This window comes from Narcine bancroftii, chromosome 5 (assembly GCF_036971445.1).
Source record: "Narcine bancroftii isolate sNarBan1 chromosome 5, sNarBan1.hap1, whole genome shotgun sequence".
NCBI classification, from domain to species: Eukaryota; Metazoa; Chordata; class Chondrichthyes; order Torpediniformes; family Narcinidae; genus Narcine; species Narcine bancroftii.
The window spans coordinates 185,848,057-185,873,443 of NC_091473.1; the positions used below are offsets into that span (position 1 = coordinate 185,848,057).

Below are 25,387 nucleotides of genomic sequence, written 5' to 3' on the forward strand. Positions count from 1 at the left end.
TGATACATCAAGCTGGGCTGATGAAACATGTTTTTGTTGTTATAACTAACAACAGAGATATTTTTATAAAAAATAATGCATTTCTGTTGAAACACTGAACAAAAATTTTATAGACCGTCATTTTGGTGTCACCTGGTGTGGTCTGCACCCCCTGCAGTGGAACAGGCTGTAACTGGCAGAGGCGGGTGTAGTTTTACCATTTAAGAGACATTATTTTCCATGTTGGTGGAGAGGAAGGGACCAGGCCTCGTGGCCACCAGGGATCGGAACCAGGCGCTGAGGGCAAGATGGGCTCCTGAAGGGGTCTCGGGCGCTGGAGGCTTCCTGGTCATGTCGGAGGCTTGGATCTGGAGCTTGGGTTGCCAGTGGTTTGGGCTGGACTCTGTGTGGCAATGGGGGCTGTGGGAGTGCTAGAGACGAATCAGTGACTCGGGGGGGGCTCTCTTTCTCCGATTGAGCCCAAAGCTCATGGCAACTCTTTCTTTGCAGACAAAATGTGAAATATATCATTTTTTAAAAAGTTTTATTACATGAAGAATAAAAGGGACCTGTGCGACATAGAAGGATAAGGAGTAAATTCAGGCAAATAGGTGTTGCCCAGGCAGACACTGAAGTGGACGAGTCATTCCCGTAGCCTGTATCCGTGCTGAATTACTATGACCAGATATATTTCGCGAGACTCGAAATGAGGTGGGGTACAGAGGAGGTTTGCTGTGAAGTATGAATGTCGAATGGACCAGTTTCCTGTTTACCCTTTGCAACTTTCATTTCTTTATTGTGACTTCTGAATGCCCTACAGAATAAATTCTCTGATTGCAAAACATTTGCAAAGGGTATGGCAGTGAATTTTTAAAAAATAGACACCTTTCTTCTCCAGTGTTAATTATTAACCAGGGAAAAGCTGCTTGCATGAACTGCCACTTGACACCCTCACTGCAGTCCCTGGTCATCATTTGAAGCCAGAATCCGTTTTCAGTTGGGGATGTGGAGCAGGTGATTTGAGAGCTTGAGAGCTGCAGGCTCAGCCTACTTACCACCCTACCCCCTCCATCTTATTCCCCCGTCTCCTTTCCTTCACCTCTCTCTCTATTGCCTTTTCCCTCGGTCTCCCAGTTCTGCATCCAGAGCCTCAAATGACTCCCCTTCCCCAGTCAATTCTCTCTCCTGTGTCCCATCCTGCATCTCCTTTTATATCGGGGAGACTGGGTGTACACTTCGATGAGCACCACGATGCATGCTTAGTCCACGGCTCTACTCATTACACACCCATGTCTGTGTGGCCAGGCACAATTCCAATGCCATCTTCAAGCCTGCCAAGAACACCACAGTTGTTGGCAGAATCACAAACGCCAATGAGGAAGCGGACAGGAGGGAGAGAAATCAGCTCGTTGAACGGCGTAACCGCAACAACCTTGCACTCAACATCAGCAAAACCAAGGAGATGAATGTAGACTTCAGAAGGAGGTCAGGAGAACCCGACCCATCGAAGGCTCAGTAGAGAATCTCAAATTCCTGGGTGTCAACATCTCCGAGGATCTGTCCTGGGGCCTCCGCATTGATGCCATCACAAAGAAGGCTATATTCTGTGAGATGTCTGAGGAGATTCGGTACGGCACCAAACACTCTCGTAAACTTCTACAGGCGTACCATGGAGAGCATTCTGGCTGGTTGCATCTCTGCCTGGTATGGAGGCACCAACTCTCAGGACAAGAATAGCTCCAGAGGGTCGTTAACTCCGCCTGCAACATCACAAGCACCCAGACTTCACTCCATCGAGGACATCGACATGAGCCAGTGTCTTAAGAAAAAAGTAGCCTCTATCCTCAAAGACCCCCACCACCCAATTAGCTACCATCGGAGCCTAAAGACAAGCACAAGGACAGCTTCTTCCCCACTGCCATCAGATTCCTGAATAAGCAATGAACCAAAGACACTGCTTTACTTTTCATGCACTATTAATTTTATATTTTGTAGTACTGTCATAAGATGGTCATAATATGCATGCTTGCCTTATGATGCTGCCAAAAAACACCAAAATTTCATGACTGGTTCATGACAATAAATTCTGAGATGACAATAAACTTGACAGTCATATCTCCCAGATCCCTGACTAAAGATCAGGAAGTTTTATTGAGGTTTTAACCCACTTTCCCCTTTCTATCCACCACTAAAAACAGATTTTGCTAGTTCCTGATTTCACTGGCACCTGTGCAACCATGTTGTGCAGAGAAAGATCACTGGCTTTGCCTGCTTGGAAAGAAAGATTTGGGCTTCTCCAGGGCCTTTCACTTCCTTCTCAGGGCTACACAAGACCATGGAGGCCAAGCAGTGCACTGCAGGCTGTTACATGCACACACAAATGAAACCAGGCTTTTTCCACTGAGGTTGGGTGAGACAAGAACTAGAGGACATGGGTTAAGGGTGAAGGGGAAAAAGGTTTAAAGGGAACTTCAACAGCACAGTACAGGCCCTACGACCCACAGTGTTGTGCCATCTACAGTCTAAGGATTCACACCAGGCTGCGGACTGCTCGAGTCCAGCTGAAAGGGGGTGCCAGGTATCAGGAGTGGGTCACGAGAGATTGCCGAGGGTGCTGGAGGCTTCCTGATCACGTCGAGGGTTTGGATCTGAAGCTCGGGTTGCTGATGGCTTGGACTGGAGTCTGTGCGTGTGTGGAGGCTGCGGGATAGCTGGAGGCGAATCCATGGGCACTCAGCGACTCTGGAGGGGTGGGGACTTTCATTTGCTTCTCTTTCACTGACTGCAACAGGTGCTGGGCAATTTCTGCTGTCCGCCAATCTGTCATCGGTAGACTAAAGCAAATTTCATGCAATATTGTATGTTTTATTAGAATCAGAATTTATTGTCATAAACATACACAAAATTCATTGTTTTGTGGCAGCATCACAGACCAAATAGTTATATAAACCATCTTACAATCTAAATAAAAAATAGTGCAAGAAAAAGTGAAAGTGAGGCAGTGTCTGTGGTTCATTGTTCATTCAGGAATCTGATGGCAGCAGGGAAGAAGCTGTCCTTGTGCTGCTGAGTGCGCGTCTTCAGGTTCCTGTACCTTTTCTTCAATGGTAGCAGAGTGAAGAGGGCAGGGCCTGGGAGGTGAGAGCTCTTGAGGATAGAGGCCGCTTTCTTAAGATGTTCTCAATGAAGTGATGACCATAATGTCGCAGGCCGAGTTAACAACCCTCTGGAGTTTTTTTTCTTGTCCTGAGCGTTGGCAGCTCCATACCAGACAGTGACGCAACCGGCCAGAGTGCTCTCCGTGATACACCTGTAGCTTGCGTGGGTCTTCGGCGACGTACCGAATCGCCTCGCAAAGTATAGCCGCTGGCGAACTTTCTTCACAATTGCATTGACGTGGAGGCCCCAGGACAGATTCTCCGGGATGTTGACACCCAGGAATTTGAAGTTCACTACTGAGCCCTCACGATGAGGACTGGGTCGTGTTCCCCTGACTTCCTCCTGAAGGCTACAATAATCTCCTTGGTCTCGCTAACGTTGAGCGCAAGGTTGTTGGTGTGACTCCACTCAACGAGCTGATCTATCTCCCTCCTCTCCACTTCCTTGTTGCAGTTTGTGATTCTGCCGACAACCGCAGTGTCATCGACGAATTTGTAGGCAGTATTTGAATTGCGCTGAGGCACAGAGTCATGGGTTTATAGTGAGGGGAGCAGCGGGCAAAGCATGGATCAATGAGGAGGAGGCGTTGTTTCCAATTCATTCTGATGCAGAAGCTCAGGGTTTGGATTAAAAACACACAAAGCTGGAGGAACCCAGCAGCTCAAGCAGTGTCCTTTATATTGCAAAGGTAAAAATACATAACCCACATTTTGGGTTTGAGCCCTTCACCACGATATGGGAAAATGTTGGCAGGTGTCTGAATAAAAGAGTGGGGGGGGGGAAATAGAGAGGTGGTCGCAAAGGCAGGAGATGAAAGGTGGAGAAGGGAGGTAGGGGATAGCAGAGATCAAGGGGAGGAGGGATGGCTAAGGGAAGGGAGGGAGGAGAACTGGAAAGGGGAAGGGGAGGTGGAGGAAGAGGAGAGCAGGTTAGCAGGAACTGGAAAAGTTGATAGAAAACATAGAAAATAGGTGCAGGAGTAGGAAATTGGCCCTTCAAGCCCATTCAATATGATCATGGCTGATCAGTACCCGGTTCCCATACCCCCTGATCCCCTTAGCCCCAAGGGCTAAATCTAACCTACTCTTAAATAACCGGCCTCAACTACTTCCTGTGGCAAAGAATTCCACAGATCCACCACCCTCTGGGAGAAGAAATTTTTCCTCATCTCAGTCCTAAAAAACCTTCCCCCTTAAACTGTGACCCCTGTTTCTGGTTTTCCCACCATTGGAAACAACCTACCTGCACCTCGTCTGTCTAAACCCTTAAGTATTTTATATGTTTCTATAAGATCCCCCCCCCCCAATCTTCTAAATTCCAGAGAATACAAGTCTAGTCTATCCAACCTTTCTTCATATGCGAGCCCCTCCATCCCCAGTATCAGTCTAGTGAACCTTCTCTGCACCCCCTCCATGGCGAGGATGTCCTTCCTCAGATAAGGAGACCAAAACTGCCCACAATACTCCAGGTGTGGTCTCACCAAGGCCCTGTACAGCTGTAGCAGGATCTCCATACTCCTGGACTCAAATCCTCTCGCTATGAACGCCAACATACCATTCACCCTCCTTATCACCTACTGCACCTGCATGCCCACTTTCAATGACTGATGCACAGCAACACCCAAGTTTCGCTGCATCTCCCCTTTTCCTAAACAGATACCATTTAAATAATAATCCTCCTTCCTGTTCTTACCTCCAAAGTGGATAACCTCGCATTTACCCACATTATATTGCCTCTGCCATGTCTTGGCCCACTCGCCTAACTTGTCCAAATCACTCTGCACCCTCCTAGTGTCCTCAACACAGTCAGCCCCACTACCCAACTTAATGCCATTTGGCTAGAGAGTGCCCACACAGCCAATCAGGTGTTATTCCTCCAATTTGCGGGTGGCCTTGGAGGGAGCAGTGCATAAGGCCACGTGAGTGAGACGCAGAAGTGAAATGGTTTGGAGCTTGTTGACCAGCACTGCGGGAATAATGGTGCCGAAGGCCAAGCTGTAGTTGAGGCGGAGCAGCCATATGTAGGAATTGCTGTTTTCAAGGTGATCCAGAGCCGAGTGGAGAGCCAGTGATATTATGCCTGCTGCAGAGCAATTGTGACGATCGGCGAATTGCAGTGGGTCCAGTTCTTTGCTTTGGAACCTGTTAATTCTGGCCAGGAGCAAGCTCTCAAAGCATTTCATCAAAGTAAATGAAATGACAATTCACCTGGAATCCACTGGCAGACGCACTGAAGTGATGTATTTTTCAACCCTGTAAGAGGCTGGTGAAGGGTGATAGGAATGCACCTAACCAAGCAGGTTTGAGATAGACCCACTCCTTTCACGGAAACAGCATCTGCCAACACGAGGTCACATACCGAACAAAACCACGGACTCCTGAAAACATAAAAACTCAGCTCCTTCTCAGTAAACCAAAGTTTGTATTTTGATCTGTGGACTCAGATTACAAACGTAAACCCTGATCTGATTTCACACGGTGAGGGCTGGTGTGATTGTGCCAGGTTTCACTGTAAGATTAGGCCAGTGGTTCTCAACCATTTGTTTCCCTACAGCAATCCCTATGCTAGGTGCTCTGTGGTTAGTAAAGGATTACTTAAGGTGGAATGTGAGTGGGAAAAAATAGGGTGAGAACCATTGAGCAGTGGTTCTCAACCTTTTTCTTTCTACTCACATCCCACTTTAAGTCATCCCAAAGGCTGTGATTAGTAAAGGATTGCTTAATGTGGGTGGGATGGGAAGGTTGAGAATCACTGCTCTAGACCCAATTGTTATTGAAATATTTTGCTGGAGAAAATTTGTCATTGGCCCATTTCCTGTGGAGTTCTGAAACCGTGCACATAACGAGTCCATGAGGGACGATTAAACCAGTGGCTCTCAACCTTTTTCTTTCCACTCACATCCCACTTTTAAGTCATCTCGATGCCATCAGGTACTCTGTGATTAGTAAGGGATTGCTTAAGGTGGGATGTGGGTGGGGAAAAAAAGGTTGGAAAACCGTTGTTTTAATCATCCCTCATGGACTCGTTATGTGCACGGTTTCAGAACTCCACAGGAAAAGAGCCAACGACAATTTTTCTCCAACAAAATATTTCAGTAACAATTGGGCAGCGATTCTCAACCTTCCCTTCCACATCCCACCTTAACCGAACCCTTTCTAATCACAGAGCACCAATGGCAGAGGGATTACTTAAAGCGGGACATGGGTGGAAAGAAAAAGGCTGAAAACCAGTGTTTTAATCATCCCTCATTGACTCATTATGTGCATGGTTTCACAACTCCAAAGGAAATGGGCCAACGATTTAGGATTTAGGGCAGAGACACCATTGCTCGATGCTTCCTGACGTCACTGATTAGAAGGTGGAAAAGTCCTAACCCTGGGGATGGCTCCTTGCGAGTGTGAATGCATTCAGCGTCCCAGTTGGGAGCTGTCAAGTGCGAAAAGCCAAAGCCCCATTCCTATCCGGGACACTGAACAGCCGATTTAGTGGGATGCAAGTGTGAAAGGGGCTGTTGATTCTTTTTTTCCATTGCATTTGTGATGGTCCATGACTCACATACATCAACACAGGAAGAATGTAGCAGCTGAGAGAGTTCCAAGGTGGGTGTCAGTTGCTTATCTTCTTGTTCATTTCTCATTTCTCTGAATGCTGGTCTTGCCGTTGCTAGTCCTGCTTTTTCGTCTGTTTCTCATTTGCCATCAGATGTTCCCCAAGATACAAGATGCTCAAAGTTGCAAACTTGTTTCAGAATTTCACTTCCCAATACAATTCCATAAGTTGGAATATCAGGTTTCTTTCCTATTAACATCACTTCAAGTTCCTTTTGGTTTGAAGTTAGGCCAAGTCTTTCACTCTCTGTGTTGATGGTAGATAGTAATTCTTTGCTATTAGCACTGTATCATCTGTGTTGATATTGTCTACATATTCCAGGTGGGTCTTGTATGTTTCTCATGATATTGAAATGTAAAAATACATTAAAAATGAGGGTCTTGACAAAGAGCCACCATGAGCATTGCCCAGCGCCCCTTACAGTAAGAAAAGCAAAAGAAATGCCCATCAATCTCTGCCTTAAATATACCCAACAACCTCTCTTCCCCAAGCTGCCCGTGGTAACAAGTTCCACAGACTCACGACCCTCTGGCTAAAGAAATTTTTCCGTGTCTCTGCTTTAAATTGACACCTTTTTATCCTGAAGTTGTGCCCTCTTGACCCAAAATCCCCTACCATGGGAAATATCTTTGCCACATCTACTCGGTCTAGGCCTATCAAGCATTCAAAATGCCTCTATGCAGTTCCTCCTCCCCATCCTTCTGTACCCCAATGAGTACAGTCCAAGAGCCGACCAACATTCCTCAATATAGGTTAATTGATCTCTTTGGGGGGCAGGGGCTCATGGGCTGGAGGGGCATGTTACCATGCAGCGTGTCTAAAAAAATAATCACGTTGAAGGTGGTGGAAATTTCGCTGTTGATCTGTCAAATACGTAGGCTGATGGGATGGAGGACAAGGACAAGGGGAACTCCGTCTTTCCTCTGTGTAGGAGGTGATGGAACAGGCAGGAAATGAAACCAGCCCTGCCAACAGTCACAGAGGGGGGTAGCCACGGCTAAGGGAAACGTAGGACACGTCAGAAGCACAGTGACGGAAAGCAACCGTGCGTGTCTATAAGCATTGCGAGGGAAATTGTCCCAAAGAGAGCGCACGCAGCCCAGAACATCACAGACAAACCCCCCCACCCCCCCCCCACCATCAAGAACATCTACGGGGAACGCTGCCATCGGGAGAGCAGCAGCGATCATCGAGGATCCACCCCACCCGGCACACGCTATGTTCTCGCTGCTGCCGGCATGAAAGAGGTATCGATGCCTCAAGCCTCGCACCCACCAGGTTCAGGAATAGCTGGTCCCCCTCCACCATAAGACTCAATGACAAACTCAACCAGGGATTCATGACCTTTGCACTTTATTGATTTTTTAAAATTCTTTCTGTATTGCACAGTCAGTTTGTTTTTATATTTGTTATCTGTTTACAGTTCTTTACATGTATATATTGGGTACAGATTTTTTTTGCACTACCAGTTAAGTGATCATTCTGCCTGGCCCGCAGGATAAAGGAATCTCGGGGCTGTATGTGATGTCATGCGTGTTCTCTGACAATAAATATGAACTCAACAGGTCAAGCAGTATCTGTTGACAGCGACACGGTTAGCACAACAATATTACAGCGACAGCAAACTGGGTTAGAATCCTTGATGAAGGGCTCAAGCCCGAAACGTCAGTTCTGTATTTTTTACTTTTGCTAGATAAAGGACACTGCTTGAGCTACTGGGTTCCTCCAGCATTTGTGTTTTTACATTAACGTTAAATGAGGATCTGCTGCATTTGGATGGTTTTAATGTCGATTTTAACATTTAAGGAGAATTTGGACAGGAACATAGATTGCAGGGGTGCAGTGGGACGAGGAGGAATAATAGTTCAGCACAGACAAGAGAGGCCAAAGGGCCTGTTTCTGCATTGTAATATTCTATCATTCTCTGGCATGAGTTTTTGGGCTGCAAGATCCTGTTATCAAGCTGTGGAAACAGGTTTGGTTAACACTTATAAGAAGATAAGACAGTTTTGTTCACGTGGATTTCCACCTTGGCCTTTTCTTAACAAAAAGTGCATTTACTTAATTTTCTGCCTTTCTTTATTGTGTGGTTAAAATGGGGTGCAGTTTCATGTGATAAAATTTCCATAGACTTTCCTGTCATGCAACGGGTTAAAGTCTAGCAAAGTGGAAATTTTTCTGAACGTTACAGGTGAACCATAAATTCTACCAGAAGGAACTGAAACACCCTGAACAGGGGCCACTATCTGACCATCAACCTGAAGTCATACATGGGCAGACTCTGTGGCGAGTTGCTTGTTCACTGGCCTTCGAACGTGTACTCCTTGGGAGCAATACATGGTCGGGGGGGGGGGGGAGGGGGAATGGTCCCCTTATTTACATCACTCTGCATTACACATCAACGACTCCATCATGGAGAGAGCGGAGAGCACAAAGTTCCTTGGTGTGCATATAACAGACGACCTACACTGGACCTCCAACAGCTCCTCAAAAGTCTAGATGGCGCAGCAGTGCTGACAGTTTCAAAGGAGGTTGAGGAGGCCAAAACTAGCAGCCACCAACTTGACGACATTTTACAGAAGCACCACTGAGTGTCCTGTCGAGTTGCATCATGTGTGAGATGGTAGCTGCAAAGCATCGGACCGGAAGTCAATACAGAGGGAGCGGTGGTGAGGGAGCCCTGAGGGAGGGGCAGTAAGGAGGGATGTGTGGTGAGGTTGGAGGGGTGATGAGGAGGGGCATGAAGAGGGAGGGGCAGAGGGAGTGGGCAGCGAGGGAGGGGGAAATGAGGAGGGAAGGGTGATGAAGAGGGAAGGGTAGTGAGGAAGGAGGGATGGTGAGGGAGGAGGGATGAGGGGCGTCGAGGAGGAATCTCGGCAAGGACAGCACACTTGTGCCCTGCACTCGGCTCAGATCAGTTCCAGATTCCAGAAAGAAGGGACCTGCTGCAAATTCACGTTGGCAGCTGTTTGTACACTCGGCAAAGTGAACTTCGGCAGCGCCGCACTGCTCCAAAGCCCTTGGGAGCCAATTAAATCTTTTTCAGGTGCTTGCTGTTAGGCAAGAATTAATGGTAGGCAGTTTGCTTGCTGACAACAACAGAGATATGGCCAGGTGATCGTTTTGTCAAGTTCCTGTGAGGATCACCGTTAGTTTCAGGACTCGGGAGAGAAATCCCCCAATGAAATGGTGCCATGGGTTGTGTTCTGTTTTTTTTTTAAATTGTCAACGCAAGAACGGAGCTCAGCTGATCCCGGCTGAGGTTCCTGGTTCCCACCAGCTCATTGGATGTGCCATTTACTGGGATACTTTTACGTCTTTTTGATTTGGGTTTCTCTCCCTTCTCGTACGGTGAGAAAGTGATTAATGTTACTTGGCTTTTAGACCCCCACTTGGAAATATTGTGGTCAGTTTTGGTCACCTCACTACAGGAAGGATGTGGACGCTGTAGAGAGGGGGCAGAGGAGATTCACAAGGACGCTTTCTGGATTGGAGAGCGTGCCTCTTGAGGATTGGTTGAATGAACTTGGGATTTTTCTCCTTGGAGCGACAGAGGAGGAGGGGTGAGCTGACAGAGATGTACAAGACAATGAGAGACAATGATCATGCGGATGGCCAAAGGCTTTTCCTACCCCCCACCCCCCACCCCTGTGGCTGAAATGGCGAACATGAGGGGGCATATTTTAAAGTGCTTGGGAGTAAGGAAACCAGAGCACTTGGGGGAAATTGCATGCAGGTCATGGGGAGAACGTACAAACTCCTTACAGACAGCAACCAATTCGAACCTGGAAGGCTGGTGCTGTAACAGCGTTGGGTTAACCGTGCCGTGTTCTATCTTCTGTGCCAGCGTTGACAGAAGGTGCAGCAGGCTCTCAATTGGCCAGCGCTCCCCCCCCTTCCATCCCACCCCCACACCAAGCTACTCAAGTTAAACAACGCACAAGTTGATGAAACTAGCAGCCATTCTCTTTCCTGTCAGTGTGCCTTGAGCAACAGAAGTGGGTGAAGAGAAGGGACCCGAAACAACCCAGTGGCTTCCAGCAAATCTACATCGAGTTATGAGAACCAAGGTGTTAGAGGGAATCTGTCAGGTCACCGGGCAGTACCCACAGGTCAGGACCCATTTCTCGAGACCCGAGAGGTTGACTGACCATTGTTACCCGCAGTTGCTCACTGACTCGCTGAGTCTCGCCAGTAGCCCACTGGAGTTAAGCAAGAAAGTCTGCGGACACTGGGGTCAGGTGCTACTCACAAGCACGCTGGAGAATCTCTGCATGGGAGCAGAGGAGGGAGGGGCAGGGAAGGAGCAGAAGCTAAAAGGGGGGAGGTGGATACAAGGGGGAGGGTAGAAGAGAATAAAAGCTCTGAAATGATCAGGAGATGGAACAGCTTTATGAATGAAGCCTCACACCAGGCTGCTGTTCACTGACTTCAGAACATGATCATACCAGCATGTAAGTAATCCCCATGCCATAGGTGCTCTGTGATGAGTAAGGGATTGCTTAAGGTGGGATGCGGGTGGAAAGAAAAAGGTTTGAAAGCCACTGATTTAATCGTCCCTCATTGACTCGTTATGTGCACGGTTTCAGAACTCTAAAGGAAATGGGCCAATGACCATTTTTCTCAAGCAAAATAACAAATGGGTCTAGAGCAGTGATTCTCAACCTTCCCTTCCCACTCACATCCCACCTTAAGCAATCCCTTACTAATCACAGAGTACTGATGGCAGAGGGATTACTTAAAGTGGTTTGTGAGTGGAAAGAAAAAGGTTGAGAACTACTATCACGCTAACCATGTTGCCTTAGCCCTGTTAACCTTGCCTCATAAGACATATTTTCCACTGTTGTAGGAACCTCGGAAGCTATTCACATTGCAGCTATGATGATGCACCAGTTTTGGTTTTGTTGACTCAGAGAAATAAAGGCCCAGGGCACAGTTCCTTCTTCTCTCCTCTTCACCAAAGTACCTTCTACATCCGACAGCTCTTGATCCTGATGAAGAGTTTCAGGCCGAACTGTTGACCCTTCTTTCTTGTCCCACCAATGGCGCTCGACCGGCTGAGTCCTTCCAACAGATTGTGTTTGAGTACAGGTTGCCAGCGTCCAGAGCCTCCTGCGCAACTCCAGTCCTCTTCGATCTTTATCCACCCATTCGTTAGACAGAAACGGCTGACAAGTTCACCTTCCGCCCTTCAACAGGAGGGGGGGAGGGGGACATTGTTTTTTTAAAATCGGACATTGAGCGTGATCAGCTCAGCCACGCTTTTAGTAAGCATCCTCGATATTATTGGCCCAAGAGTAAAGAGGCGATGATTAGTGAGTTTAATTGGGTCATCTGTCTTTGGAATTAAGGCTGCGTGGCTGGTCCTAACACTAATCTGACCGACAGCAGCAGAGGTTCAATGAGCTGGGTTTTATTTTCCTGAAGTGAGAGAGACTGGGGGGGGTGGGGGGGGTGAGCTGACAGATACAAATTACAAGAGGCATGGATAAGGTAAAGCCAGAATCTTTACCCTATGATCGGGATATCAAAAACAAGAGGGCATAGTTAAAAATGGCAGGAAAGAGTTTTAAAAAGGATCAGAGGGCTTGTTTTTTTTAAAATTTTCATCCACACACAGCATAGGACATAAGAGCAGAAATAGGCTACTCAGCCCATCGAGTCTGCCCTGCCATTTAATGATGAGCTTATCCATTTTCCCCACTCAGCCCCACTGCCCGACCTTCTCCCTATAACCTCTGATGCCCTGACTCATCACCAATCTGCCTTAAAGACACCCAATGACCCAGCCTCCACAGCCTCCTGTGGCGACAGATTCACTGCCCTCGGGCTGAAGAGATTCCTCTGCATCCCTGCTCTAAGCGGACACCTTTCAATCCTGAAGTTGTGCCCTCTTGTCCGAGACTCTCCCATCATGGGGATCAACCTCTCGACGCCTTTTAACACTCAAAATGTTTCAATGAGATATCCCCCCCCAACTTTCCAAAATTCCAATGAATACGGGCCAAGAACTGTCGAAAGCTTCTCGTATGATAAACCTTTCGTTCCCAGAATCACCCGAGTGAATCACCTTTGAACCCTCTCCAACATGGTTGATATTTGGAGCTCACTGCCAGAGGCAGCTGCGAGATCAGATACCCCAACTTAGAGATGCCTGGATAGATGAACGAGTCCCAGAATTTATGGGGTCACACAACTAGTTTACTCCCTCTCTTTCTTCCAGCTCCACACCCACTTCCCTCTCCATTCCACCCCCCCCCTTTTGCTTCTATGCCCTCTCTCCTTTATCCACCTATTACCTTCTGCCTGTGGGACTGTGCTCCTCCCCTTGCCCCTCCCCATCCACCCTTTTGTTTGGGCACCTGCCCACATTGTGCTCGTACCTTGACGAAGGGCTCAAGCCCAAAACGCTGGTTCTGTCTCTTTATTTCTGCTATATAAAGGGCACTGTTTGACCTGCTGAGTTTCTCCAGCATCGTGTTTTTACTTCCTCCCACTCTTCCCATTTTTAGTCAGTGTTCTTGCACCTTGCGTGCTTTAGATACCACTCATTGCCACACTGTAGAGGTCTAGTTATCCTACCCAGTGACTTTTGTGTATTTTCCACTCGTGGACTGTAAAAATGAGTTGTATTTGTTAGTCAGGGATGTCCAGCACTAGCACCTTGTTGGAAAGCAAATGGGGGAAGTTTAAATGGGCAGAAGGATCAGCATGCAAACGATGGGCCATAGGGCCTGTTTGTGTGCTGCACAGCTCAATGGTTTTCATTCTAATTAACAGGTAAACATCAATGAGAGAGGATGAAGAGAAATCCACCCTCCACTACACATCAACAACTCTGTAGTGGAGAACACCAAGTTCCTCGGAGTTCACTTCACCAATGACCTATCATGGACACTCAACTTGTCAGGAAGGTGCAACAGCGACTTCACTACCAGAGAAGACTACCGGCCACCATCATGTCAACCTTCTACTGGAGCTCAATAGAGAGCGTCCTGCATCACAGTGAGGTAGAGGAATGGATCGGGGTCAACCCACAGGACCGTAAGAGTGGCAGAGAGGATCACTAGAGTCTCCCTCCATCCCCCATCGACATGATCTACCAAGATTGTGGTCTGAAGAGGGGGCGCAAAATCATTAAGGACCCCTTCCACCCAGTACCTTTCAGCTGCTCCCGTCGGGGGAGAGATCCGGGAGGATCAGGGCCAGCACTACCAGGCTGAGAAACAGCTTCTTCCCACGGGCAGTGAGGACGCTGAACGACCAAAGGAACTGCTCACAATGACCCTCCGAGACTCTCACATTCACAAAACAATATTTATTTATTTGTAGAGATGAATACGTGCCCTGGATGTGTATTGTTTGTCTATATGTGTGTTGTCTGGTTTATGTCTACATGTTTTGCACCGAGGACTGGAGAACCCTGTTTTGTTGGGTTGTACTTGTGCAATCAGATGACAATAAATTTGACTTAACTTGACAAATCATTTGCCAATACTGCTTACAGAATGCTACAGCACAGAAACAGGCCCTTCAGCCCATCTAGTCTGTGCCGACCAATTACTCAGCCTCGTCCCATTGACCTGCACCCAGACCATAGCCCTCCATACTACTCCCATCCAAGGATCTATTCAAATGCAAAATTGAGCCTATATTCGTCATTTCAGCTGGTAGCTCACTCCACTCTATAGAATGAAGAAATGCCTCCTGATGTTCCCTAACCCTTCACCCTTAACTTATGCCCTCTAGTTTTCATTTGATTCATTTAACCTTTGACCTGCTTGCATTTACTCCATCTAATACTCCTCGTAATTTTGAAAACCTCCATTAAAACTCCTCTCATCTTCTCTGACTGTGCCTTTCGGCCTTCAAAATGTTTCATTAAGGTTCTCTTAAATTTTTTTTATTCAGGGAATTAAGTCCTAACCTATTAAACCTTTCCCTGTAACTCAAGTCCCAGCAAAATCCTAGTAAATCTGTGCACTCTTCCAATCTTATTGATTTCTTTCCTGTAGTTCGGTGGCCAAAACTGCACACAATGCTCCAAATTTGGCTTCACCCAATGTCTTATACAACTTTACCATGACATCCCAACTTCTGTACTCATCAGTATAAAAGTCTGGAGACATCGTGGTTGAAGTAAAAACACAAGAGCTGGAGAGACTCAGCGGGTCTTTATATAGCAAAGGCAAAAATACATCACTGACGTTTTGGGCTTGAGCCCTTCAAGGTATGGAAAAATGTCGGCAGGCTTTCCTCGGCTCTCCGCCCTCTTCCCTCTTCATTCGCAGGGCCGTATCCCCCTCCCACTGTCTGCTGCTGTGTCCTCCCCCCCTTGTCCGCCTGTTGCCTCCTGCCTGTGGGACTGTGCTCTCCCCCGTCACCATTTTGTTGGGGCTCCTGCCTACATTTTGCTCATACCTTGATGAAGGGCTCGATCCAGAAATGATGGTTATGTATCTTGATCTTTGCTGCATCAAGTGCCCTGTTTGAATGTCTGCAGGCATTCGACTAAAAGGGGGAAGGCCTGGTCACAAAGGCAGGAGGTAATAGGTGGAGAAGGGAGGGGGGCACAGAAACGAGCAGGGGGGGGAGGAGGGATGGCTCTGTAAATACAGAGGGAAGGGAGGGAGAAAGGAGACCAGGTTAGCAGAAACTAGAAAAGACTACGTTAACGCCATCCGGCTGGAGAGTTCCCAGAGGGAAAATCAGGTGTTGTTCCTCCGATTTACAGGAGGTCTTGGTGGGACAGTAAATAAGGCCATGGACAGACACAGAACTGAAATGGTCGGCTACTGGGAGGTCTCAGTCACTGGTGCAGACGGAACTAAGGTGCTCAGCGAGACGATCTCCCAATCTCTGATGTAGAGAAGGCTACAAAGAGAGCAGCGGATGCAGGAGATCAGTCCAGCAGATACACAGATAAAGTGTTGCTTCACTTGAAAGACCTGTTTGGGGACCCAGACTGTGGTGAGGGAGGAGGTGTGGGCGCAAGGTGTGGACGCAGGGGAAGGTGTCAGAGCAGAGAGGTGGGAGGAGGATGATCGATGGGGAGGGATGAGTGCACGAGGGAATCATGGATAGAGTGATCCCCTCGCTTGCTGTTGTGCTCTCCCTTTTTTTAAAAATCTTTGCTATATAAAGGACACTTTTGTTTGACCATCTCCACCATTGTGTTTTTACTCCTGTACTCGATACTCTGATTTATGAAGGCCAATATGCCAAACACTCTCTTGACAACCATGTGACGTCACTTTCAGGGAATTATGTCTGTATTCCCAGATCCCTCTATTCTACCGCATCCCTCAGTGTCCGACCCTTCCTGAAACTGTGCCCTCTTGTCTTAGACTCTCCCACCACGGGAAGCGACTTTTCTATGTCTACTCTGTCCATGCCTTCCAATATTTGTAATGTTTCAATGAGATTTCACCCCGCGCCCCCCCCCCCCCCAAAACTCAGTTTCCTAAATTTCAATGAATACAGGACAACAGCTGTCAAACGCTCCTTTTCATTTCTGGAATGATCCTTGTGAACCACCTTTGAACCCTCTCCAACATGGTTGATTGATATCTGGAACTCACTAACAGGGGCAGCTGTGGAATCACATACCCCAACTTTGAGATGCCTGGATAGATGAACGAGACCCAGAATTCATTCTATTTAACCTTTCCCTGTAACTCATTTCCTTGAGTCCTAGCGACATCCTTGTAAACCTTCTCTGCCCTCTTTCAATCTTATTGATATCCTTCCTGTAGTTCGTGACCAAAACTGCACACAATACTCCAAGTCTGATCTCACCAATGTCTTATAAAACTTCCCCACAACATCCCAACTCCTGTACTTGGTACTTTGATTTATGAAGGCCAATATGCCAAAAGTTCTCTCAACAACCCTATCCACCTGGACACCACATATATCTGTATTCCCAGAACTCTCTGTTTTACAGCACTCCTCAGTGCCCGACCATTTACTGTGTATGTCCTGCCTTAGTTTGTCCTCCCAAAATCCAACACCTCACACTTGCCCGCATTAAATTCCACCTGCCATTCTGCAGCCCAGGTTCCCAGCTAGTGCAGATATCTCTGCAAGCTCCTATTTTCTCGAGAAAGTGTTGAAACATTTCCTAACTTGAGGAAGGATGTACTGACTTTGGAGGCAGTGTGGAGGAGGTTTGCCTTTCCAGAGAAGTGGGGTTAGCCTATGTTCCCCCTAATCTTTTCCCCTTTCACCCTTAACCCATCTCCTCCCTAATCTCACTTAACCTCAGTGGAAAATGCCTACTTGCATGTACTCTATCTAGGCCAGTGGTTTTCAAACTTTTTCTTTCCACTCACGTTCCACCTTAAGTAATCCCTTACTAATCACAGAGCACCCATGGCCTAGGGATTACTTAAAGTGATATGTGAGTGGAAAGAAAAAGGTTGAAAACATTGATCCATACCTTTCATAGTTTTAAACACCTCTATCAAATCTCCCCTCATTCTTCTACACTCCAGGGAATAAAGTCCTAACCTGTTTAACCTTTCCCTGTTACTCAGTTCCTGAAGTCCGGGCAACATCCTAGTAAATACTCTCTGCACTATTTCTACCTCGGAAACTAAACAGGCTCAGGTCTGGTCAGTACTTGAAGGGGAGACTGCCTGGGAACACCAGGGGCTGTAGGTTTCTGTGAGGGGGAACTGGACAAAGTGGCGACTCTCTTGTCTGCCTTACAGTGCACAAAAGTTATAGAATTTCATGAATATCACATTCTAAATGTAGTGTTACGTGAGAACAATGGAACCTTTACCTTTTTTGATAATCTTGCCTGCAGTTAGGTGACCAAAACTGCACACAGTACTCCAAATTTGATCAATGACGGCAGCGAATATTCAAAAAAATTTGAAACACACCCTTCCTTAAAATTTATACAAGGCACCAGGAATCTGAATTGCAAGTTGGCATCTGCCTGGGATGGCAACAACTTCAAAAGCTGAGACATCAAAAGAAGCACCCTCTAAAACAAAACGTACTCTTACCGGGTTAAGCTCTTGGCAGGGGATTACTGGCGGTTATCCAGCCTCTGGGTTCAGCTGCAGCACAAGCTCGACAAGCCTGGCTTCTGAAGATTATGGCATAGCCCACGTTTTCAGTCGACCTGCTGGAAAGCAAACAGAGATTTGGACCAATTTCTGCACCACCCCACCACCTCCACCCCACCTGCCTGTTTGCAGAAACCAACCGCTCTCACCTGGCTTCAGAGGGATTACCAAACGCGGGTGAACTGCAGCTGGATCGGTGTTTGTAATCCACTGCCAATCTCCCAGCTCTGACGTACAAGCTGTCCTTCCGCGTGGTGCAGGGGCGGAGGATGTTGAACGTGCAGAGCTGAGGAACGGGCTGGAGGATCACGAATGTCACTCCGCTGTTTAAGAAGGGACGGAGGCAGCAGAAAGGGAAATTATAGACCTATTAGCCTGGGATCGGTGGTTGGGAAGTTGTTGGAGTCGATTGTTAAGGATGGGGTTACAGAATACCTGGAGGTGCATTAAAAGACATCATGGTTTTCTTAACCTTTTGGACATCATGTCCATGTTTTCAGGGGCTACCAATGAGCACATTTACTCCATGTTCCAGTTTTCAGGGACTATCAAAGAACTCATATACTCCATGTTCCAGTTTTCAGGGACTATCAACGAGCTCTTATACTCCGTGTCCCTGTTTTCAGGGACTAACAACAAGCACATATACTCCGTGTCCCTGTTTTCACGGTGTGATAGAACAGATTCTATCATCAATGTCTATATGTACATACGTACAGATGGTAGTGTAGGATGACTGTGATTGGCTGAGAATGCAGCCACACCTACTGGCAGGTCTTAAAGGATTGCTCCTAGCCAGACCAGGTCATTCTGGATTGGTCAACCTACTTGTGATATGCTCCAGTCTTTTAGTTAATAAAAGACTTGGTTTAGATCAACAAGTCTTTGGTTCTTTCGACGCGCATTACACATGGACTATCAACAAGCTCATATACTCCATGTCCCTGCTTTCAGGGACTATTAACGAGCTCATATACTCCATATCCCTGTTTTCAGGGACTATCAACAAGCTCATATACTCCATGTCCCTGTTTTCAGGGACTATCAACAAGCTCATATACTCCATGTCCCTGTTTTCAGGGACTATCAACAAGCTCATATACTCCATGTCCCTGTTTTCAGGGACTATCAACGAACTCATATACTCCATGTCCCTGTTTTCAGGGACTATCAACGAGCTCATATACTCCATGTCCCTGTTTTCAGGGACTATCAACAAGCTCATATACTCCATGTCCCTGTTTTCAGGGACTATCAACGAACTCATATACTCCATGTCTCTGTTTTCAGGGACTATCAACGAGCTCATATACTCCACGTCCCTGTTTTCAGAGACTATCAACGAACTCATATACTCCATGTCCCTGTTTTCAGGGACTATCAACGAACTCATATACTCCATGTCCCTGTTTTCAGGGACTATCAACGAACTCATATACTCCATGTCCCTGTTTTCAGGGACTATCAACGAGCTCATATACTCCATGTCCCTGTTTTCAGGGACTATCAACGAACTCATATACTCCATGTCCAAGTTTTCAGGGACTATCAACGAGCTCATATACTCCATGTCCCTGTTTTCAGAGACTATCAACGAGCTCATATACTCCATGTCCCTGTTTTTAGGGACTATCAATGAGCTCATATACTCCGTGTCCCTGTTTTCAGGGAATATCATTGAGCTCATATACTCCATGTCCCAGTTTTCCGGGTCTGGTTTGTACTGGTATCCGTACTGTAGTTCACCCACAGACCCAGACTGAAGTATATATTATGAAAGGTTAAAAATGGCCACAGTACAAAGGGTTAAAGGAAAATCGTGCGTGACAAACCTACCCCAATATTTTGAAGAGATGACAAGTAGGATGGACAGGGGAGATACAGTGGATGCTGGTTGTGTATTTGGACTTTCAAAAGGCTTTCGATGAGGTGCCACACATCAGGCCGCTGAACAAGATCACAGGAAGGATATCAGCATGGGGAGAGCATTGGCTGATGTGCTGGAAACAGACAGCAGGAATAAAGGGATCCTATTCTGCTCGGCTCCCGGTTCCCAGTGGTATTCCGCAGGGGTCGGTGTCGGGGCCACTTCTTTATACGTTTTATATTAATGATTTGGGTGGCTTTGTGGTCAAATTTGCAGATACCAAAATAGGTGGTTGGGTGGGTGACGCTGAGGATATGGAAATATGGCAGAGATAGATGAGGAGAAGGGAGGCAAAGAGGTAGCAGGTGAAATACAGTGTTGGGAAGTGTACATTCGTGGACTTTGGGGGAAGGAATCGAAGGGGATACTATTATTTAGACAGAAAGAAGATTCTAAATTGAGAAGAGCAGGGGGAGTCGGGAGTCCTCGTGCAGGAGACACTGAAGGTGAATCTCCAGGTTGAGTCGGTGATGACGAAATGTGAATGCAGTGTTGATGTTCATTTCTAGAGGGATGGGATACAAGAGCAGGGATATGATGTGGAGATTCTGTAAAGCACTGATGAGACTGGGTACAGGTTGGGGCACCTTATTTTAGTAAAGACATGTTGACGTTGGGAAGGTTCGGAGAGGATTTACTAGAACGAGACCAGGAATGAAAAGGTTAGTTTATGAGGGAATAATTGTCGGCTCTTGGACTGAACTCGTTGGAGTTACCGAAGGTTAAGGGGGAACCCTATAGAGGGGCGTTTCAAATGCTGAATGGCTGGATAGAATGGATGTGGCCAGGATGTTTCCCATGGGAGGGGATTCCAGGACAAGAGGGCACAACTTCAGAATAGAAGAATGTTAATTTAAAACAGAGACGTGGAAAAATGTGTTTAGTCAGAGGGTCGTAATTCTGTGGAAGGTTGCCATAGGCAGGTGTCATTGGGTTTATTTATGGCAGAGATTGACAGGTATTTGATTAGTCAGGGCATCAAGGGTTACAGGGAGAAGGTCGGGGAGTGGGAGGATAGATCAGCTCCTGATTAGAATAGCGGAGCAGACTCGATGGGCCTACTTCTGCTCCTATATCTTGTGAAGCGCACAAAAGTGTGCTGGAGAAACTCATCAGGTAACGCACCCTCAGCCAGGTAGATAAAGATGAGGAACCACAGCAGCAGCAGAGCTCGATCGCTAATGTTCCAGTTATCATCATCTACTGAGACGCTCTCTCCAAACCAAAAGGGCCTGCTATTCATTGAAGACCTCTGCATGAGGCTTCAAAGTTTGCAAAGGGGTCTGGGCCAGCTGGTAAAATGGGCTGCAAAATGGTAGCTGGAATTTAATGCAGGCAAATGTGAGGCGTTGCATTTTGGAAGGACAAACCAAGGTAGGACGTACAAGGTGAACGGTCGGGTACTGAGGAGTACGGTAGAACAGAGGGATCTGGGAGCACAGATATAGAATTCCCTGAAAGGGGTGTCACAGGTAGATAGGGTTGTAAAGAGAGCTTTTGGCAATATTGGCCTTCGTTAATCAAAGATTTGTGCATAGGAGTTGTGGTAAAGTTGTGTAAGACATTGGGAGTATTGTGCGCAGTTTTGGTCACCTAACTACAGCTAAGATATCAATAAGATTGAAAGAATGGAGATAAAATTTACTGGGACTCATTTAAGGACTTTCACTTCTACATTTTATTGATTTTTTTCTCTCTCTGTATTGCACAGTTTGGTTACATTTCTTTATGTTTTCATGTGTACGTTGAGTACAATTTTTTCTTGCACTACAAATAAATAGTGATTCTGCTTCGCCCAGAGGGAAAAGAATTTCAGGGTAGTATGTGATCTCATGCATGTATCCTGACAATAAATCTGAAGAGTTTCCAAATTATTTCTGATATCAAAACAGAAAACACTCAGCACATCCACCAATCTCACCAACTGGACGGCATTAACATTGACTTTTCCAGCTTCTGTTGGACCCCGCCCATTCTCTCTCCCTCCCTTCCCCATCCCTGTCTGCTTTCCACCCCCTTCCCTCTCCATTCACAGATTCACCACCCCCCACCCGGTCGCAGTTGCACCCCCTTCCCTTGTCCACCTATTACCTCCTGCCCGTGCCCCTCACAATTTTGATCAAGCGCCTGCCGACATTTTGCTCATACCTCAATGAAGGGCTCAGGCCTGAAAGGCTGGTTATGATACAAAGTACACTGGCTTTTTAAATTATAAAATGTAGACATACAGCAAGGTAACAGGCCCTTTCAGTCCACAAGCCCTTGCCGCCCAATTTACACCCAATTAACATACAACCAGGACATTTCAGCACGGACTCGTGGGCCAAAATGGCCTGTTACTAAGCTGTATGTCTAAATCTAATCGCAATTGTTAAAAAAAAAATCCCAGTACATTTTGGAGGGTGAGAGTAAATCGGAGGCCCTGGGGAAAACCCTCACAGACACAGGGAGGACGTACAAACTCCTGGCAGGTGGTGCAGGATTCGAGCCCCGGTCCCAATCGCTGTCTCAGTGTTGCACTAACTGCAATGCCCACCGTTCCACCCAGGTTTGACTTGCAGAGTTTCTACAGTACTGTGTTTTTAACTTCAATCACGGCGCCTGCAGACTTTCGTGTTTTACTCCGCCACTCTCTTGTTCGGAGAGATTCTGATTCTGGCTTCTTATTCAATGTAGCTGAGCTCTTGATCATCTGCCCAGACATGTTGTCTCTGTGTCAGTCTTGGCTCCCAAAGCTGCTGAGGCAACATGGGACATTTTTGCTGCGTTAACGAGGTTATATAAATGGAGTGGTTGGCTGCTCCTGTCGATGGCGGCCTTTCACCTTAGCCAGGGAATCAATCAGACAATTTGTACCAGACTATTTCTGACCGGATCTTGCATTTGTAATTTGTTTCATTCAAGTATCCAGGAATTTAAAACTACAAACATGGATGACTGTCGAGTTGGCCAAATATTGTCGGCCTGACCTACTGCTTTCTTCCAGCAGCCCATTGTTTGTAGAAGGTTCTAGCACCTGCAGCTTTTGTGTTTCACCTCAGCACAGCTATTACGTGAAACACAAGAGTCTGTGATTGTAGTGGAAACACAGAAATGCCGGAGGAACTCAGCCGGTCTTGGGAAGTAAAAGACCTCTTGGGCTTGAGCCCTTCCTCGAGATAGGAGTAAAAAGCAGACTGGCGCCTGAGTCAAAAGGCTGGGGAGAAGGGTGGCGCAGTTAGCGCGGTGCTGTTACAGCGCCAGTGACCTGGCTTAGAGACTGCTGCTGTTTGTGAGGAGTTTGGACGTTCTCCCCGTGATCTGCATGGGTTTCCTGCATTGGGGGGGGGGGGGTCTGTGTGAGTGGGTGGGTAGCTGTGTGTGAATGAGTGTAATTGTTGCCACCCCCATTCTCCTTCGGCAAGGGCTCTATCTTTGAGCTGAGATCATTGATATTGAATTCATGATTATATGTGGGGAAAAATACTGAAGTGGTTTCCTGTTGCAGGGTCCGTACTGTAACCCTGGCCATTGATCAGCAGATTCATCGGCCCATTTACAACCATAAATTCCAATTTGTAGAATCTGCTTGTAAAAGCCATCCACAATCTGCAATCTGTGGCTTCACATGACCCTGATTGGGAGGCTAAACAGGTACTGCACCTTGCTGAAGGGTGACCTGTAGGCTATCGGATGGAAGGAGCGCCTTACACCTCCTTTTGCTGAGCATTGGTGCAGCACCGACACCGTCTAAAATATATATAATGTGATATAAAGGTACATTCTTGATATAATATCAATTTATTATACCTTGATACAATACATATAGGGAAATTATATAATACATAACAGATTATACCAGTGGTTCTCAACTTTTTTCTTTCCACTCACAGACCACTTTAATTATTTCCTATGCTATCAGTGTTCTGTAATTAGTAAGGGATTGTTAAGGTGGGATGTGGGTGGAAAGAAAAAAGTTTGAAAACCACTGTTTTAATCGTCCCTCATTGACTCGTTATGTGCACGGTTTCAGAACTCCAAAGGAAACAGGCCACTGACAATTTTTCTCAAGCAAAATATTTCACTAACAATTGGGTCCAGAGCAACCCTCCCTTCCCACCCACAGACCACCTTAAGCAATCCCTTACTAATCATAGAACACCGATGGCAGAGGGATGAATTAAAGTGAGATGTGAGTGGAAAGAAAAAGGTTGAGAGCCACTGGGTTATACTATGAAGAAGGGCACTCAGGCCCAAAACATTGGTTATATATCTGTACCTCCTGTGGACTCTGCTATACCTGCTGAGTTTAAATTTAAACATACAGCCTAGCAACATGCCCTTCTGGCCCTCGAGCCCGTGCCTCCCCAAATATGTCAATTACCTTGGTGATTTAAATGAGTCAACGGTAAGGTGACCAATGGGTGGCTGGAGTCCAACCTTGATTGACAGGTGATGTGACTTCCAAATAAGTTTCAGACAGGGTGGTCATGTGACACCGCAATCCACACATTTCAGGTGGGCAGAGAGGCACAATCCACATATAAACACACCCCAATTATGCCAATTAACATGGGGGGGGGAAAAGAGAGGGGAGCCGACCGGGAAATAGGGGGGAGGGAAGAGAGGGGAGCCAACCGAGAAGGGGGGGGAGAAACTGGATGCCTTAAGAGAAGCCAACGCAGACACGGGGTGGGGGAGAAGCCCACGCAGACACGGGGTGGGGGAGAAGCCCACGCAGACACGGGGTGGGGGAGAAGCCCACGCAGACACGGGGTGGGGGAGAAGCCCACGCAGACACGGGGTGGGGGAGAAGCCCACGCAGACACGGGGTGGGGGAGAAGCCCACGCAGACACGGGGTGGGGGAGAAGCCCACGCAGACACGGGGTGGGGGAGAAGCCCACGCAGACACGGGGTGGGGGAGAAGCCCACGCAGACACGGGGTGGGGGAGAAGCCCACGCAGACACGGGGTGGGGGAGAAGCCCACGCAGACATGGGGTGGGGGAGAATGTACAAACTTCTCACACACAGTACTGGATTTGAACATTGTGTTTTCATTGCACCAGCCCAAGGTACCAGCTCACCACTTGCCCAGCACACCTGCTCCACCAGTTACATCTTTTAAGCCCTTTGTGTCATATCCCTACATTTCAATCTCTGGACACAGTTGTTTTCTACTTAGTCACCATAGTGGCCCCTAGTCTACACTTCCCTCTCTGTTTGAGAGACTTCCCCTCGGTCTCAGCCCCTCAATGTTTGGTTCCGGAAGGACTCTGACATCCACAGACATCCAAATGCCTTTTAGGTTTGGAAAGAGCCTTTAAATAGTCACTTTCAACCAGCTCCCGCAATTGGTCACCTCTCTAGAATACCCATGTATTCTACATCAAATGAAAGGATAATAGAACAGAAGCAGGTCATTCAGCCCACAATGTCCATGTCCATTGAAAGGAGAGGGAGCAGTACAAGGAACGAGGGGAGAAAATGGGGAGGGAGAGAGATTAAATAAACTCCAGAGTAAACTCCTGACATCATGACCAAGAGTAGACAATGGTGCCTGAAAGGGTGGGGGCAAGAGAGGGGAGGGGGCAAGAGAGGGGAGGGGGCAAAGAGAGGGGAGGGGGCAAGAGAGGGGAGGGGGCAAGAGAGGA

At 47.2% G+C, this 25,387-nt stretch overlaps 1 protein-coding gene across 4 annotated transcripts in view; it reads right to left on the bottom strand.

The window, feature by feature from the left end:
* Nucleotides 1–18,000, bottom strand: part of LOC138764351 (zinc finger and BTB domain-containing protein 7B-like) — a 107,786-nt gene extending 89,786 nt beyond the window's left edge. For all 4 annotated transcript variants that reach the window (XM_069940153.1, XM_069940148.1, XM_069940151.1 and 1 more), the window contains exons 1-2: nt 17,978–18,000; nt 17,766–17,887 (exon numbers count right to left, since the gene is read on the bottom strand). The gene's annotated coding sequence lies outside the window, so the exon portion shown is untranslated. The remainder of the gene's footprint in view (nt 1–17,765; nt 17,888–17,977) is intronic.
* Nucleotides 18,001–25,387: the final 7,387 nt, after the last annotated feature.